The sequence below is a fragment of the Lepus europaeus genome, chromosome X (assembly GCF_033115175.1).
Source record: "Lepus europaeus isolate LE1 chromosome X, mLepTim1.pri, whole genome shotgun sequence".
Classification (NCBI taxonomy): domain Eukaryota; kingdom Metazoa; phylum Chordata; class Mammalia; order Lagomorpha; family Leporidae; genus Lepus; species Lepus europaeus.
Window position 1 is genome coordinate 47,190,217 of NC_084850.1, and position 18,733 is coordinate 47,208,949.

At 51.2% G+C, this 18,733-nt stretch overlaps 1 protein-coding gene across 3 annotated transcripts in view; it reads left to right on the forward strand.

Annotated features, from left to right (window-relative positions):
* The first annotated feature begins 1,110 nt into the window (after positions 1–1,110).
* PWWP3B (PWWP domain containing 3B) overlaps positions 1,111–18,733 on the forward strand; it is a 43,807-nt gene continuing 26,184 nt past the window's right edge. For 2 of the 3 annotated variants that reach the window (XM_062184138.1, XM_062184140.1), the window contains exon 1: positions 1,111–1,182. The gene's annotated coding sequence lies outside the window, so the exon portion shown is untranslated. The remainder of the gene's footprint in view (positions 1,183–18,733) is intronic. The other variant, XM_062184139.1, reaches the window with a different exon arrangement.

An 18,733-nucleotide genomic window follows, 5' to 3' on the forward strand; every position in this document is an offset into this window, starting at 1 on the left:
TTAAGCTGCAGTCACTTGTCTGACTGTAGCTCATCATTCCTTCTGTGTCAGATTTGTGCAGTCCCTCTAATGCATTTTGGAAGACTGTCTCAAAGGAACCTGCGGCTTTCCTGGCAATTTCTCACTCTCTTTCCTGCTAAGAACGGCATCCTTTTCTGCTGTTTTTGGAACCTGCCGCTACCATATCCACCACTTCCACACCAGATCCATCACCACCACCACAGAGACTGCCCAATCTTCTTCCACCAAAACTTCCTCGCTTTCATGGGGCCATCATTTGATTGCTGTCACCTTTTCCAACTCGAGTTGAAACGAGTTATGTTATATGGGGGTGGGCCAGACTGAAGCCAGGCACCAGGAGCTTCATCCGGGTATCTCCGTGAATATAAGTGCCCAAGCACTTGGGCCATCCTCTGCTGCTTTCCCAGGAGCATTAAGAGAGCTAGATTGGAAATGGAGCAATGGGGACTCAAACTGGGCACAGTAGCACTGCAGGGAGCAGCTTTACCCACTGCGCCACAGCACGGGCCCCTTGGGATTGATTTTTGAATTTGGCTTCTTGTTTTACTAATACAAATTTTTTTCTCATTTTCAATTTAATAAAATTTTGTTTGAGGAGTTTTTTTAGGAACAGCCCAAGGAAGGAAGTACAAAAAACTTAAATAAAAGGAGAAACATCATGTATCAAGTTCAGTTTCAAAATTGTAAAGAATTGATTCTACTTAAAGTATGAATTCATTGCAATCCAAATCAAGATACTGAACTTTAAATTTTTTTTACTGGATATTTTAAATTAACTGGAAATAAAGTTCACGAAAGAGTCAGAAAAAAATATACAACAAATATCTTAACCGTGTAGGAAAGAGAGATTTTCTTTTTCTTTTTTTTTTTCCCCTCTTCAGTAAATCACCTAGCCCAGGGGTTTGAATAGAAATTGAGCAGACATAAGCTGCTGTTACCTTTTAAAGTTCTTTAAAAGTTACATTTCTTCCCTTCAACTGTCCAGTGGAACTTCGTGTTTCTCCTCCCTCCGAAAGAAGGACCTCCTGGTTTTCCCATCACCAGAAGGGGGCGGAGCTCGCGTTCGGAGCATAAAAGAGAGCGTCGCCCGGCTCCTCTCGGGGGAGGAGTCGCGCTTCATACAGGCTCCTGAGGCTTCCGCTGAAGAGACGGCGTTCCGAGGTAATGGCTGACCGAAAAGCTCCGTGTTTTCGGAGACTTCTAGAAGATTTGGGATGAGGGTGAGGCAGGAAGGGATTAACAGCCTGGGAGCAATGTGAAAGGAGTGTAGTTTTGTGAGAGTGTTTTTTTCCTGCGAAAATTCATATCGATCTAGTGTCTCTCCTTGTAAAAGTACTCAGTGGGGGAGGTGGCGATCATATTACACCTGTGAGGGGGAGGTCTTCAGACAGTTGCCAATGCTAACTTTTGAATAGGACGATGTATATTTCAATAAAGAAGCAGCTGTGGCCGAGATAGTGAGGACACCAAACTAGGGACTTTCATCTTCCTTATTTGGTAAAGAAGGTTATGATCATCCTATATGAAAAATTAAGTTATTACCTAAGCATTTGTTTTTTCCCATGGTTTGCGATGTGCCTCATGTGTTTCGAACAAATCTTACTGTATTGGTGGATTTTGAAGAGGAATCTAAAAGAATGTTTAACTCCAGGTTCAAGTACCTGGGGATAGGGGCTGGTTTGTCTGTCAGGGGATGCTCACTATCTTAAAAGATTTGCTTTTTTAATGATGTGACAAATGGTATATTAGTCTACAGCTCTCACTATCTATAAAGAGAAAGGAAGATGCCTATTTGCACTGTAATGTAAAAAGTATCTGGAACACCAAAAACTATATATTATATTATATTATATATTACATATATAAAATATATAAATAGAAGAACAAGGAGCAAGAGGTGGCAGTAGTAAAGGATGTTTATTGATAAAGGATGACAAAGAAAGGGAAGGAAACTTCCCACGTCTTTCTTCCACATTTCTTTTAGCATGGAGTACCTATGTCAGCATAAAAATGACTGAGATACGAAGTTGGAATTGGGGGAAAAGCTACCTTCCCCCAAATGGTGTCAACTTGTAGAAATATGGAAAGATGCTCCAGTATGTGAATGATCAATGTAATTTCAGATAGCGTATTCAAATTTAAATGTGATGAGAGTAAAAACAGCAAAAGGATTAGACACAAATAGAAGCAGTGAACAGCTCAGGGAGTAGAGTGCTGATGGTGTTTATGTGCTTTCTTCTTTAGAGTTTATGTACTTGGACACTTTGGAAGCAGTAATAGAGCCAAAAAGGGAATAATCCTTTTTGTTACAAATACTTGGACAGATACAAACACATACTCCATTGTCATTGGTGGAAGATGGACTTTCTTGTTTTATCTGGTGACTGTGCTTTCCTTGAAATTAAAATATCAAATCCCACCCCCTCCCCCGCTTTCTTTCTCTCCTCCATCCTCCAAGCCTCCTTGCTTCTCCTCCCCTACTCCCTCCCCCCTCCTTGCTCTCCCTCTTCCCCTCCCTCCTACTTCCTCACACTCCTGTCACTCTGCCTTTCAAATAATTTTTTTTTAAAGTTAGAGAACTGGAAAAAATCTTGTAATTCACACACATACAAAAATGATGTAGAGGGACAGGCATTGGGGCACAGTGGATTAAGCCACCATTTGGAATGCCTGCACCCCATATCTGAGTCTCTGGCATAGAGACCTGCCTCTACTTCGGATCCAGCTTCCTGTTAATGTGCCCGAGATGCAGCAGATGATGGCACATGAACTTGGATTCCTGCCACTCACATGGGGAACCTGGAGTCCCTGGCTCCTGGTTTTGGCCTGGCCCAGCCAAGGCTGTGGTGAGCCTTTGGAGAGTGAATCATGGGAGAAAGGATTCTGGCACAGCAGGATAAGCTGCTGCCTGAGATGCTGCCATTGCATAGGAGCATAGGTTTGAGGCCCAGCTGTTCTGATTGCCATCCAGCGGCCTGCTTATGCACCTGGGAAAGCAGCAGAAAATGGCTCAGGTAGTTGAGCCCCTGCCACCCATGTGGGAAACCAGGATGGAGTCCTGGCTTCTGCCTGGCCCAGCCCCAGTTTTCTGGTCATTCGTGGAATGGCTCAATAAATGGACAATATCTTTGTCTCTCTGTAACTCTGCCTTTCAAATAAATAAATAAATCTTAAAAAATTGAATGAACCAGCAGATGAAAAATCTCTCTCCCTCCCCTGTCTCTGTCTCTTTGTTTCTATCCCAAACACTCTGCCTTTCATATAAATATATCATTTTTAAAAGATGTAGAAAATATGAATGGGAAGTTGATCATATATATTTAATGGAGGATAAAGGTCTGATTTCAAAAAACATGCATATTTATTAGAATTCACAGAAAAATCTAGAAGTATATAGAACACACTAGTATATTTTGACCATTAATGTGAGGATTTGCTTTCATTTTTGAAAATTCAAAAGATGAAGAAGTATATTCAGTATGCATACAGATATTGGAATGACAAACATTAAAATGAGAACACTATGACCCCAGTTGTATATGACACGTGCCCACACATTTAAGCTGAGAATGGAAACTTCTAGAAGCCAGAAAAGGTTACGTTTTGGGAATGAGTAGTTTCTACCCTTTCTCACTAGAGATCCAGATTATCTGCAGTTCTAGTTCTGGTCACAAGATGGCTTTTAACAGGTTTCCAACACTTTTCTCCAGGCAGCCATTTTTATGTGTGGACAAACAAAGCAATAAAAAATATTTTCTGTGAGCAAACTTGAGACAGTATGTGGTGTGTGATTGAAGTTCTATTGAAGTAGTACATGTGAATAAAAGCAATAACAAAAATACCATACAAGGACTAATGAGGATTTATGCATAAAGATTTTTTAAACCTTTATTTTATTTATTTTAAAGACAGAGTGACAAAAAGGGAGAGAGAGAGACAGAGCGAGAGAGAGACATCTTCCATCCAGTGGTTTACACCCCAAAGGGCCACAATAATCAGGACTGACCAGCCTGCATAAAGCTTAATCACTAGAATCTATGTGGGTTTGTTTTCCCCACCTCTGCACAGAGACTGGAAACAGGAGCTGCATCTGGGTCTCCCGTGTGAATGGCAGGGTTCCAAATACCTGAGCCACCTTATGCTGCTTTCACAAGCACATTAGCAGCGAGCTGCATCAGAAGCAGACCAAGTGGGACTTGAATCAGGGCTCATATATATCTGGCCACAGTGGAAGCTTAGCTCTCTGTGCCACAAGCCTGCCCACACAGGGTGTGTTTTTAAAATTGTAACCACCAGTGGGACCGGCGCTGTGGTGTAGCAAGTAAAGCCACTACCTGCAGTGCTGGCATCCCATATGGGCTCTGGTTCAAGTTCCAGCTGCTCTACTTCCAATCCAACTCTCTGCTATGGCCTGGGAAAGCAGTAGAAGACAGCCCAATTACTTGGGCCCCTGTACCCCAGTGGGAGACCCGGAAGAAGCTCCTGGCTCCTGGCTTCGGATCAGTACAACTCTGGATGTTGCAGCCATTTGGGGTGTGAACCAGCAAATGGAAGACCTATCTCTCTCTCCCTCCCTCCCCCCCCCCCCTCTCTGCGCCTCTGCCTCTCTGTAACTCTGACTTTCAAATAAATAAATAAATCTTTAAAAAATAAAATAAAATAAAAGTGTATAATTGAATCCACCTATTTGGCTTACAGAAGACACAAGGGGGCGCCCTGGCATGTATGGGTGTGGTCGATAGTACTTGTCATGTGCCCTTTCGGAACACAAGACGTCAATCTTCCTGTGTAACCAGCATCTGGAGTCTTTCCCTACTGCTTGCCAAGGTCTGGGGTCTCGGCTTCACATGCAGACCACCTTCCCAGCCTTGCAAAACCCCTGCCCTCCATACATTCCCTGTCCACTGGTGTGAGCAGGAGTCCCCTGCCAGAAGCTTCTGGGAACACTAGGAACCCAGCCTCTTCTGTGATGGCTGGAGCCCTGCTAGGGGGACCTGCCTCCAAGAACTCAGAGACCCAGCCTGGTCCACCCAAGGCCACCTGTCCTTGGTGGCCCTTCATTAGCTGCCTGGGCGGAGGGTCTGCTTCCTTCGTCTGCATTTCTATGAGAAACCAGTAGGGATAGGACTTGCACTGGTCAGAGTCCCAGAGGGAACTTACCCTGCCCACAGCCTCAGGCAAAGTGCGGGGGCAAGACAGGGGTGGGGGTGGCGGGGTGGGGGAGTGGGAGGGGCTATGACCTATGGCTAACCCTCCATCCAGTGCAGGACCATCCTCACCCATCCCTCCTGGGCCCCTCTCTTCTTCACATCCCTCCATCACAGCTGTCCCTGGCCGGCTATTGTTCACTTCCTGTGACTCTTCCGTCTGCCCTGGGACCCTCTACCAGGAACGCCGCCCCAGCCCAAATGCCTTCGTGACCTCCAGGCCACATTCAGCCCAGTGCGTGTATGGGCCCCAGCCTTCTCTGTGCACCCCAAGGCTTGGATTACCAGTTCCTGTGCAGTACCAGGATGTGGCCCCCAGCACGCGGGACCCTGCTCCCCAGCAGGCAGGCCCAGGACCTGCCTGGCTTCCGGGATGCACTCTGTGCTCTATCTCACATTCAGTAGGGGTCTGGCCTTGTCCTTTTCTCCCTGCAGAAGCTTCTGCCTTGTTGGAGGCCCAAGGCCCACATGCTGTGAGCTAGTTATCAAGACCAAGGCATCTGTCTCCTGGCTGGTCTCAGGCCGGGCTGCCCTGGTGGGGTGCAGGATGTGGGGGAGGCATCAGGGCCAGCCCAGGCTGCACTGGTGGGGTGCAGGATGTGGGGAGTGAGGGGACACAAGGCACAGTGCTGAGCAGGGTGTGGAGGGAGCCTCTCTGGGTTCTTGGTGATGGCTCGGGCACCGTGGGCCAGAACATGGCTCGCCTTAGGAAGCACCTATGTGGGAGCCATGCACGTTGTCCCCTTCTGTATTTCACCCTTGTCCTGGCAGTCCCCGTGGAGAGGCCTTCACACAGCTGCGGGCAGGGTGGCTTGTGTCCTGGGTTCAGAGCTCACCCACCCACCCCTGCCTGCCTGCCTGCCTGCCTGCCTAAGGGGGCTTCCGCTCCGGCCAGGCTCACACCTCCCTGTTTCTGAGCGCGTGGGAGGGAGGCGAACTGTGGCTGTCCTAGGGAGAAAGTGGGCTACGGATGGCCTGGGGGTGCATAGTGGGACCCATCAGCCACAATGGGGCCACTGTGCAGGACTCGGTCACCCCCCAGCCCGAAATTGGCAAAGTGGGGAATGCCTAGGGTGGGGTAGTGCAGTGGTACATCTGCTCGGTCACGCACATGCCTCAGGGGAGGGCCTGGGTTGCAGCCCTACGCACACCTGCAATCCAGCTTCCTGCTGATGCACAGCCTGGGAGGCACCGGTGCTGGATCATGACCTGGGGTCTCTGCCACACACGTGGGACACCTGGACCCCTTTCCTGGCCTGGCGTCAGTCTGGCCCAAGCCCCAGCTGTTGCAGGCATGTGAGGGCTGAACTGGTGGAACTCTGTGTGTCTCTGCCTTTCCGATAGATCGCTTTCAAAACACCCAATAAACACATTTTAAAAATCAGTAAATAAATACATTTTTAAAGAGGAAGACACAGGTAACTGTCCAGGTAATTGTTTCCCAGAAAGCAGTGACTTCAGCATGAACTGCATCTGGTAGCTGGGCCCGAGAGCTTTTCCTCGCATGGGGACAAGAGGGACCAGAAACCTGGGCCCTGGTTCAGCTCCTTCCGTGTGTCCAAACGACACACCTGCTCCAGTTTGGGTAGGGGAAGTTCGTGACATTTCCAGGTGGTGTGCTTTGATCGCCGTCTTCCTTCGGGGAGCCGGCATAGCAGCAGAGACGCGACACCTGTGACACCTGTGTGCAGTGGGCCCCGCAGGGCTGAGCAAGCGGAGGCTGTGCTGAGGAGGGCTGCTTGAGAGGCCAACAGGCTCGCGGCTCCTCCGGGATCCGCCTGGCAGAGGGTATGGCTCTTCCTTTCTTGAATCAGTGCGTGCTGAAGCCGCGTGGAGAACTGACTTGTGCTGTATGGTGCTCCCTGCCCTGAGTCATGGCGTTGTAAAAGACAGCGCTTCACCTAGGAAAGTCGTGCGGGTTGAGCATGTCGAGCGTGGTCCACGTGCTCCCTGTCCTGCCCCTGTCCCATTTGACCACTGAGCTCACAGCTTCTGGTTTCAGAAAGAGTCTCCTGCATGAAGCCTTCGTGAAGAACCCGTGCAGGAGGCTGCTCAGGGGTCTGCCCCAGGTTGCAGCCCGTGGCCCGAGTGTGCTGTCTTTGGCACCTGTGCTGGGATGCTGTCACCACGTTCCACGGGACGTGACACTGGCCTCTCCTTAAGGTCCGAGGACCTAGCTCACGTAGACCTCGGCATAGCTTCTTGAAGGATGCTCTGCGGTGGTTTAACAGGGTAATGCTTGTCCTGAAACCACCCCAAATCTCTTACTGCATGGTCGTGCTCTCCCTGAGGTTCTGCTGCTGCTCTCCACTGTCTGTGCACTTGACGTCACCTATAATTCCTTGTGAGAGGGAAGCTAGCAGCCTAGGAATCAGTAAAGACTGGAGCAGCACTATGGTGCATCAGGTTAAGCTGTGCTGGCCAGACCCGCATCCCATATCGGGGCGCTGGTTAGGAGCCCTAGCTGTCCTGCTTCCAATGTGTCTCTCTGCTCATGGCAGAATTGGTCCAAATGCTGGGGCCCCTGCCCTCCACGTGAGAGACCCGAATGGATTTTTGGGATCCTTTCTTGGTCCTGGCCCTGCCCTGGCTGTTTGCAGGGGGAATGAACTAGCAGATGGAAGATCAATCTCTTTCTCTCTGTCCCTCCCTCTTTCCCTCCCAATCTGGCCCTCTCTCCCCTGTCTCCCCTCCCCATTCAAATAAATTAAAAAATCTTTAAAAAAGAAGAGAATAAAAAAACCGGGCTCTTGGGGCAGGTGTTCTGACACTGTGGGATAATCTGCAGCCTACAGTGCAGGCATCCTGTTACAGGAGTCCAGTCCTAGTGCCAGCTGCTCCATGTCCAACACAGCTCCCTGCTAATGTGCCTGGGAAGGCAGCTGAAGGCCCAAGTGCTTGGGCCCCTGCCAAACACAAGAGACCCTGATGCAGTTCCAGGCTCCTGGCTTCCCTCTGGCCTAGCACTGGGTGTTGCAGGCATTTGGGGAGTGACCCAGCAGATGGACTCACTCCCTCTCTCTCTCCCCATCTCCCTCTTCCTCTCCCTATGGCTCTCCTTGCTCCTCAACCTCTTCTTCCTCCTCCTCCCCTCCCTTCTCCTTGCCATCCTGCTCCTCCTGGGCCTCTCCCTCCTCCTCTGGCCCTGCCTCCTGTCTTTGTTCTCTCTCTGCCTCCTCCATCTCCTCTCCTCTCCTCTCCCTTTTTGTTCCCTGTTTCCCTCCTCTCTTCTTCTCTCCCCTCCTCCCCACTCTCTCTCCCTTCCCCCCTCCCTGCTCTCTGTATGTGTCCCTCCTCTCTCCTTTCCTCTTCTTCTCCCTCCTTTCTGCCCTCTGACTCCTCCCCCTCTCCCTCCCCTCTATCTCCTTCCCTTGTCTCAGTCCTCCTTACCCTTTCCCTCCTCCTCCCTCCCTCTACTGCCTCCTCTTGTTCACCCTCACTACCCCCTCCTCATCTGTGTCTCTTGCTCCTCACCCACTCTCCTCCTCACCCTCTCCCACCTCTCTCTCTCTTCCTCCACTATCTCTCTGTCCTCCTCCTCCTCCTTTTTCTCTGTTTCCTTTTCCCCATCTCCTCTCCTTGATCTCTCTTCTGTCTCCCTTCTTCCCTCTCCTCTCCCTCTCTCCTCCTCACCTTCTCCCTCCTCCTGTCCATAGCCCTCCTCTCCTTCCTCATCCCCCACCTCTCCTTCTCCCTCCTCTCTTCCTCCTATCCCTCTCCTTTCTCCCTCCTCCTCTTCACACTCTCCCCAATCCTCTTTCTTTCCCCCCTCTCCTTCTTCTCTCTCTTGCTCTTCCTCTCCTTCTCCCTCTGCCTCCTTTCCCTGTGCCTCTATCCTCTCCCTTCCTCTTCCTCTCCCTCCCCTTCCTCCCCACCCTCCTCTCCATCTCTCTCTTTCTCTCCCTCCCTCCCTTAATCTAGCTCCTCCTCTCCCCACTCCTCCCCCTCTCCTTCTCTCTCCCTCCCCCTACTCCCCTGCTCTGCATCCCTCTCCCTATCCCTCACTCACATCTCTCCCTCTCCCTCCTCTCCCTCCGTTTCCTTTTCTTCCACACCCTCTCCCTCTCCATTATCTCACTCTCCTTCCTCTTACCACTCCTCTTCCTCTGCCTGGTTCTTGCCCTACTCCTCTCCCACCCCCTCCTCCTCTGGCTTCCTTGCTGCCCATTCCTCTCCTCTCTCTCCTCTGTTCCTTCTCCCTCCTCTCTTTCTGTTTCCTCTCCTTCTCACTAGTCTTTCTCCTTCACCTTGCTCTCTCTTCCCACTCACTCCTCTCCTCCCCTTCCTCTCCCTCCTCTCCCCTCCCTCCTCCTCTCCTTTTCCCCACTCCTTGCCCAGACCCCCTCCTCCTTACCCCCTCCTCCCTCCGTGTGGACCTCTCCCTCTCCCTACTCCCCACCCTCCTGGTAGCCTTTTTCCTCATTTCCTTCCTCTGGGTCACCTGCTCATCTCTTTTTCCTTTCCCTCCTGTCTCTCTAGGCCTCTCCTCGTGCCCTCCTCTCCTGCTCACTCACATCCCTTATCTTCCTAACCCTCCTCTACTTCCTCTCCCTCCTCTCTCTATTCTCTTTCCTGTTCTCACTCTCTCTGCCTCTCCTTCCTCCTCCCCCTTTTGGTCCAGGCCCTATTCCTCTCTTCCCTTCCCTCTTCCACCTCTTCCTTCTCCTCCTCCCTCTCCCTCTCCCTCTGCCTGTCCCTCCTCTCTCTCTCCCTTCTCTCTCTGTCTCCCTCCTTTTCTCCCTCTACATCCATTAGACCCCCTCACTCCTTCTTGCTTTCACTCATCTCCCTCTCTCTCTACCACTACTCCCTCCTCTCCTCCTTCCTGCTCTCCCTACTCAAGCTCTCAGTCCTCTACCTCTTCTCCCTTTCAGCCCTGTCCCTTCTCTCCCTCTCTCTCCTCTCTGCCTCCTCTTCCCCTCTCTCTCTCCCTCCTATACCTCTCACTCCTGTAGTTTTCCCATCCCTCTGTCTCCCTCCTCCTCTCCTTCCCCTCATTCCTCATCCCTCTCCCCCACTCTCTCTCACCCATTACACTCCCCCTACTCCTTGCCTCACCCTTGTCCTCACACTCCCTTACTTGCTCCTCCTGCCTCCTATCCCCTTCCTTCATACCCTTCCTCACCTTGGCCCTCCTCTTCCTCTTGTTCATTTCCTCTTCTCCATTCATTCCCTCTCCTTTTCCCTCTACCTTTCTCTCCTCCTTCCCTTCTCCCTAATCTCCCTTTCCCTTATCTCTCTTACTTCCTCCTCTCCCTCTCCCTAGTCCTCTTGCTCTACTTCCTCCTCTCCCTCCCCCTCCTCCTCTATCTCCTGCTTACCCTCTCTCTCCTCTTCTTCCACTCCCTGCTCATCACCCTCTCCCTCTCCTTCCTCTCCCTCTCTCCTCTGATCCTTTCCCTCCATTGCTCTTTTCCTCTCCCTCTCCCTTCCCTCTTCTCCCTCTCTCCTCTATTTCTTCCTCACCCTCTTCTGTCTCTCCTTCCTCTCCTTCTCCCTCCCCCATCACTCCTCTCCAGCTCCCTGTGCTCTTTTCTCGCTTTCCCTGCCCTTCCTCTCCCTCATTCCCTCTCTGTTCTCTCCCTCTTTCTCTATCCCGCCTCTCCTTCCCCTCCTGCTTTTTAAATCTCCTTTCTATTCTTCCTCCTTCTCTCCCTCTCCCACTTCTCTCTTCTCCTGACCCTTTTCTACCTCCGCCTCCTGCTCTCCCTCTCCCTGTACCTCTCCCTATTCCTACCCTCCCACCTCTTCCTCTCCCTCCTCTCCCTGTCCACATCTCCGTGCCTGTCCTCTCCCTCTCTCTGTCCTTCCTCTTTCTCCCTTCTCTTCCCATCCCTTCCCCTCCTCTCCTACTCTCCTCCCTCTCACTGTCCCTCCTCTCTATTCTCTTCCTCTCTCTCATTCCTGTCCCTCCCTCCTCGGCCTCCACTTCCTCTCCCTCTCCCCGCCTCCATGCTCTCCCTCTTACTTCCCATGTCTCTCTCTTTCCTCCTCTCTTCCTCCTCTCCCTCTTCCTCCTTTCCCCCTCTCTCATCTTTCTCTCTATCCATCCTCTCTCCTTCCTCCTCATCTCCCTGCTCTCCCTCTCTGTCATCTCCACCTCCCTCCTCTCCTTCTGTAACTCCATTCCCACTGCCTCTTTACCCTCTGACGCCTCCTCATCGCCTCTCCTTCCTTCCATTCACTCTGTTCTCTCTCTTCTAGTTTCCCTCCTCTCCCTCTCTCCTGCTCTCTCTCCTCTCCTCCCTCCACTAGCTCCCTTGTGGCTCCCTCTGATCCCTGTCCTTCCTCTCTGTGTCCCTCTCCCTTCTCTCCCTCTCTTTCCTTTCTGTCCCCTTTCTCTCACTCTCCCTCCCCCCTCCCTACACTCTCTCTCCTCCTCTTTTTTCCTTCTTTCCCTCTCCCTCACCCCGCCACTCTCCCTTCCTTCCATATCCAGCCTGTTTCTCTCCCAACTCTGCCTCCTCCCCCACATTTCTCTGCTTCCCTCTCCTCCTTGCACTCTCTGCTTCCCTCCTCTCCCTCCCTTTCCCTCATCTAGGCCTCCTTTCTCTCTCTCTCCTTTCTGTCTGTCTCAGTCCTCTCCCGTTCCCTCCCCTTCTCCCCCTTCTCTCTCTTCTCAATCTTCCTTCTCACGTTCCCCTCCCCCATCCCTGCCTCTCCACTTCCTCTCCCTTCTCTGGCTCTCTTGGTCCCTTTTCTCCCTCCTCTCCCTCTCCATCACCTCTGCCTCCTGTCCCTCTAACTCCTCTCCCTGACCCTCCCCTTTCTTACTGTCATCTTCTCCTCCCTGCTTTGCTCATTCACCAGCCCCTCACTCACCCTCCTATCTAGCCTTCTCTGCTCTGCCTCTGCCCTGTCTTCTCCCAGTCTCTCCCTCCATCCTGTGCCTCCTCTCCCTTCTCCTCCCCTCTCCCTCCACATTGCCCTCTGACCCCGCCTCACCTGTCACTCCGCCTTGCCCTCTCTCTCCAGATCACCCTGTCACTGCTTGCAGCCCTCCTCCTCTACTTCCTCTTCTCTCTGCTCCTCACCCTTCTCCCTTGTTGCCCTCATCCCCCAGCCCCCTCAAGTGTTTCTCTCCTTCCTCACTCTCTTGCTCCTCTGCCTACTCTCCTTCTCCCTCCACTCCCTCTCACTTTTGTCCTTCCTCTCCCCTCCCCCTCCTCCTCTCCTTTTCCCTCCTAACCTAGTACCTCCTCTCTTTAGTCCCCCTCTCACTCTCCCTCTATCTTGCCCTCTCACTCCTCCTCTCCCCTTCTTTCCTCTCCATCCTGTGCTCTTCCTCCTCTCTCTCCCCTCCTTTCCCTCTTCTCTCCCTCCTCTTCACCTTGCTCCTCCTCTCCCTGCCCTTTCATCTCCTCACCCCTTCTGTCTCCTCCCCAACTCCTGCTCCCCTCCTCTCCATCCCTCTTCCTATCCCTCCCTGCTTTGTCCCTCTTATTCTCCCTCTCCCTCCTCACCCTCTCCTCCCTATCTCCCTTCTTCCCCTCTCCCTCCCCTATCACTTTCTCCTCTCTCACTCTACTTTCTCCCCTCCCTTCTCGCCCTCTCCCTCCACTCCCTCTACCTCTCCCTTTCTTTCCTCTCCCTCCACCTCCTCTCCTTCTCCCTCCTCCTCTTGCAGTCTTTCCTCTCCTTCTGCCACCTCTCCCTTTTTCTTTCCTTCTCCCTCCTCCTCTCCCTCCCTCCCCACTCCCTATCTCTGCTCTCTGTTCCCTTCCACTCTGTCTACCTCCTCTTACTAACCTATTCCTCTCCCTCTGGCTCCTCTCCCACTCCCTCTTCTCCATTTGCCCACTTCCCCTCTTCCTCTCTGTGCTGCTCTCCCTCCCTTCCTCCTCTCCCTCTTGATCTGTTATTTGTTTCTCCTCTCCCTCTCCCTCCTTTTGGCCCTCTTACTCCTCCATGCTCCCTTCCTCCTATCCTCTCTCTCCTTGCATAACTCTCTGTGCTCCTCTCCATCTTCCTCTTTTATCCCTCCCTCTTCTGCCTCTCACTCCTCTCCCTCTACCTTGTCTCCATCTCCCTCCTCTAACTCCTCTCCCTGTCCCTCCCACCCCTCTCCCACCTCTCCTCTCCTTCCTCATCCTCTTCACCCTCACCCTTCTCCTCTACCTTGATCGATCCCTCATCTCTTTCTCCCTTTTCTTTCTCTCCCTTCCCCGCCCACTCTCCCTCCTCTTCCTTTCCCTCTTGCCTTCCCCCCTTTCCCTCTCCCTGGTTTCCTTCCCCTTCACCCCTCCCTCTCTCTCCTTTCCCTCTTTCCTTTGCCTCTCCCTCCTCTCCCTCTTCCTCAACCTCCCCTCCTTCTGCCTTCTCTCCCATTCCCTAGTCTCACTCTCCTTCCTGTCCCTCCACTCCTTCTCATTCCTCCTCCCCATCGCCTCCTCCTTGCACTCTCCTTGTTCCTAGCAGACTCCCTCCTCTCCCTCCTGCAGTCTCTCTCCTCCTGGCCCTCTCCCTCTGTAGTCTATCCTTGCCCCTCCTCTCCCTCATCAGTCTCTTTTTTTTTAAAAAAAAGATTTTATTTATTTATTTGAGAGATATAGTTATATATGGAGGGAGAGACAGAGAGAAAGGTCATCCATCTGCCGGTTCACTCCCCAGATGGCTGCAACAGCTGGAGCTGAGCTGAGCTGATCCAAAGCCAGGAGCCAGGAGCTTCTTTCGGGTCTCCCATGTGGGTGCAGGGGCCCAAGGACTTGGGTCATCTTCATCTTCCACTGCTTTGCCAGGCCATAGCAGAGAGCTGGAATCGAAGTGGAGCAGCTGGGACTCGAACCAGCGCCCATATGGGATGCTGATGCTGCAGATGACACCGGCCCCAACTGTCATCTACTCTTGCTTGCTTTGCTTTCTCACTCCTCTCCCTCTGCCTACTCTCCTTCTCCCTCTCCCACATCTTCCTTCCTTTTCCCCCACTCCCTCCTCTCTGTCACCCTACTCTCCCTACTTTCCCTCACCTCCATCTCCTCCCTCACCTCCATCTCCTCCCTCTCCCTACCTCCTCTCTCTCCCTCCTGCTCACCCTCTCTGTGTTCCTCACCCTCTCCCTCCTCATCTCCTTCCTCCTCCTCTCCCTGTTTCTACTCCAAACCTTCTCCAGCCTCTCCTTGTCTTTCCTCTGAATCTCTGGCTTCTCTTCCTCCTCTCCCTCTCCCTATGTTTCCTCTCCTCTCTCTCTTATTCCCTCCCACTCCCTGCTTTCTCTTCCTCCTCTCCCTCACTCCTGTCCGTCTTCCTCTGCCCCATTTTCTCTCTCCCCTCTCTCCCTTCTCTCCTTCTCCTCCTCTCCCTCTCCCTCCTCTTCAGCTTACTTTCCCACCTCCCACTCTACCTCCTCTGCCTCTCCCTCCTCTTCCCCTCCCTCCTCCCCCCTCCCTTCTCCTTCCTCTCTCCTTTCCCTCTCCTGTCTCTTTTCATTTTTTCTGTCTCCCTCCTCCTCTCCCTCTGTCTAATATCCTCACTCCTTCTCGCTTGCTCTCTCTCTCTCTTTCCTCCTCCACTTTTCCCTTCTCTCTTTCTGGTTCCTCTCCCTTTCCCTTACTCTCCCCTTCTCCCCACTATTCTTCTCCATCCCCTCTCATCTCTTCTCCCTCCATTTTCTCTCCCTCTCCCTCCCTCCTTCTTTCCGCTGCCTCCTTCCTTCTCCCTGTTTTCTTCTTCTTCCTCTCCTCACCCTGCTCCTTCCTCCCTCTCCTCCCCTCCTCTACTGCTCCCTGTCCCCTTCTCTCCCTATGCCTCCTCTTCTCTTTGGCCCTCCTCCTCTCCCTCTCTCTCTCCCTCTCCCTTATTTTCTCCCCCTCTCTCTTCCTGCCCTCCTCCCTCCTCCTATTCTTTTCCCCCATCTCCTTATTCTGCTTCCTACCCCTCCTTTTCCACTTCCTCCTCCTCCTCTCTCTTTCTTTAGTCTCCCTTTCTGTCCTTTCCTTCTCCCTCCTCTCTCTCTTCCTTCTCTCCCTCTCCCTTCTCTCCTTCTCAGTCCTCTCCCTCTCTTCTCTCTCCCTCCTCTTTCTCTTCCTCCCTGCCCTCTCCTCTCCCTATGCCTCCTCTTCCTCTCCCTCCTCTTATCTGCTTCTCCTCTGCCTCCCCTCCCCTCCCTCTTCCTTGTTTTTCTCTCCTTCCTCCCTCCTTATCTCCTTCTCCCTCCTCTACTCCCTGTCATCCTCTCCTCCCTCCTCTCCTCCTCTTCCTCTCCTCCATCCTCTTCTCCCCTTCTCTCTCCCACTCCTCAATTTCCCTCCTCCCCTCTCCTTCCTTCACCTCTCCCTCCTCCTTTCCCTCTCCACTCTCCTTTCCCTCTCCCCCTCTCCATCCTCCTCTCCCTCTTTCTCTTCTTCTCCCTCTCCCTCCTCTTGCTTTCTCCCTCCCCTCTGTTTCCCTCCCCTATCTCCTTCTCCCTCTTCTCTCCCTTCTCTTCCACTCCCTCTCCCTCTCCTTTTCCCTGTCCTGTTCAAATAAACAAATACATCCTTTAAAAATAGACTCCTGTGTGCTGTCATGGTACATTGCCCTCATTGATTACATCCCATAGTAGAGCACTGGTTGGAGTCTTGTCTGCTCTCCTTTAGATCCAGCTCCCTGCTGATGTGCCTGAAAAAGCAGCAGAGGATTCCCCATGTCCTTCTCTTCCCTGCCACCCACCTGGGAACACTGGCAGAACTCCTGGTGGTTCACGGCTTTGGCCTGGCCAAGCCCTGGCTGTTGCAGCCATTTGAGAAGTAAACCAGCAAAGGAAGAACTCTCTCCCTCTCTCTCTCTCTCTCTCTCTCTCCCTCCCTCCCTCCCTCCCATCTCTTTGTCACTCTGCGTGTGCAATAAATAAATAAACGTTAAAAATGAACATTAAAAGCTAGCATTCTGTTACGATAACCCTGAGACATCCAAAAGCCCCAGTCATTCAGGGGCACAAATAATGTCCCTGATACCACCAAAGACCTTCCCACCAGTATTCCTTTCTTATTATGCCGCAGAAAGCACAGAAGGCGGTCAGCTTTGTATTATCTTACTACTTCTCAACTCTTGTTCCTCTCTTGCAAAATAGGTACCATGTCCCTGCTACCCACTCCTTGGTCTTCTCCCTTGTTCCTTGTATCCATTCTCATTGTCCACTACCTTTCTTCTTAGTGAAGTCAACTCATTAATTTGATTTGTTTTATTTTTTGCCATGTACTGAACTAATCCAGTTATGCCCACTGAAAACACTTTATTCCAGTGGTTTTGTGAAGTTTTGGGGGATAAAAAGAGGCTCTAGCCTTGGAGAACCACTTAGTAGCCTTAAAACAATAGAAGAATGCTTCTTTAAGAACACAGCTTTTTTTTTTTAGAGAATATGACATCTGACCGTCTTTTGTATTATTTTTAAGTGACATGCAGTTTAATATTTGATATCTGAACAGCCTCAGTTAATCCCAGTGGTGTATATGACCCTGTGTCTCTGTTAACTCTGCTATCTAGGATGTGGAGATGTCAGCCTTGCATAATTGTCAAGGATTTAAAAGTTCTCTTTCCACAGAGCTAACAAAGATTTCAAAACCGGAACTGGGCGACTTCCTGTCTCTCTAAAAACTAAAACATGGAACCCTGTCTTAATGCCTCCATGACAAACTCCTATAGGCTAGATATGGAAACCCATACTGCACCAAAGAATTCTTGGTGTCCTTTCCAGATCAATTACCAGGATAATGATAACCCCACCCAGCCCTTCTGTTACGGATTTCTGGAAGAATGACGACTTCTTTCTTGGGACTGGTACTGTGGCACAGCAGGTTAAACTGCCACTGGCAGCATTGGCATCCCACATTGATGCCAGTTTCAGTCTCAGCTGCTCTACTTCTGATCCAGCTCCCTGCTAATGTCCTGGGAAAAGCAATATGGGGCCGGCGCTGTGGCGAAGTGGGTTAAAGCCCTGGCCTGATGCTCTGGCATCCCATATGGGCGCCGGTTCGAGTCCTGGCTGCTCCTCTTCCAATCCAGCTCTCTGCTATGGCCTGAGAAAGCAGTGGAAGATGGCCCAAGTCCTTGGGCCCCTGCATCCACGTGGGAGACCCAGAAGAAGCTCCTGGCTCCTGGCTTCGGATTGGTGCAGCTCCAGTCGTTTAGGCCAATTGGGCAGTGAACCAGTGGATGGAAGACCTCTCTCTCTGTCTCTATCTCTCTCTGTAACTCTGTCTTTCAAATAAATAATAAAATATATCATTAAAGAAAAAAGAAGATTGCCCAAGTGCTTGGGCCCCTGCACCCATGTGGGAGATATGGATGAAACTCCTGACTCCTGGCTTCAGCCTGGCCCTTTCCTCGTCATTGTGGCCATTCGGGGAATGAAGCAACAGGAGGAAGATGTCTCTCTCTCTCTCTCTCTCTCTCCCCCTCCCTCCCTCCCTCCCTCTCTCTCTGTAACTCTGCCTTTCAAATAAATAAATAAATAATTGTTTTTTAAAAAAGGGTGATTGCTTCTTTCTTTAGAGTCCCCAGGCAAACAATGTTCTTTCTCTCCGTTTGCTCATTACAAAAAGAGCTGTGTTCCAGTGCAGCTTGGTTTCTCCAAGCGAATAGTTACAATGTAGCCAGAGATGTGCTTATCTCTTCTCAGTGATAGTGCACGGGGCTGTGAGAGTTCACCCACTTTACATACATAGAATAATTTTGTATTTAAACATAGAATAACATTATCTTTAAGAGACCTAAACCTGGAGGCCAACTCAGCGGGTTAAGCTACTGCCTGTGGAACCAGCATCCCATATGAGCACCGATTCAAGTCCCAGCTGATCCACTTCCAATACAGCTCTCTGCTAATGTGTCTGGGAAGGCAGTAGAAGATGGTCCAAGTTCTCGGGCCCCTGCACCCAAATGGGAGACCCCGAAGAAGCGCTTGGCTTCTGGCTACCACCTAGCCCAGCCCCAGCTGTTGAGGCCATTTGGGTAGTAAACCAGGAGATGGAACATCTCTCTCTCTCTCTCTCCCCTTTTTTTTTCTCTCTCTCTCCCTGGAACTTTGACTTCCAAATAAATAAATGTTGTTTAAAAGGTGGGGGCACTGCGCAGCATCCCAACTGATTTGCAGCCCCTGAATTGGAAGAGCTGTATCTGATGTATAAGTTCCCGCTGGGCCCCTCTAACATGGAAGAGATGTCATAACTACTCTGAGGCCAAGTGAATGTGATCATGCAGATACCGACAGTGCCGAAGCACAGCACTCGCCAATGTGGGAGACAGGGAGTTCATGGATAAGTCTGGTCATTCTTGAAGATGGTTTTAGTCCCTGTGTGTTTACCAGCAGAGATAGCAAATTAGGCAACACTCACTGTGCAGTGATATTCATAACTTTCTTCCTAATATGAAAGTAAATGATATCATCCTTGGTTCTTCTTTAAAAAAAAAGATTTATTTATTTTTTACTTGAAATTCAGAGTTACATAGAGAGAGAGGAGAAGCAGAGAGAGAGAGAGAGGGGTCTTCCTTCCGTTGGTTCACTCCCCAATTGGCTGCAACGGCCAGAACTG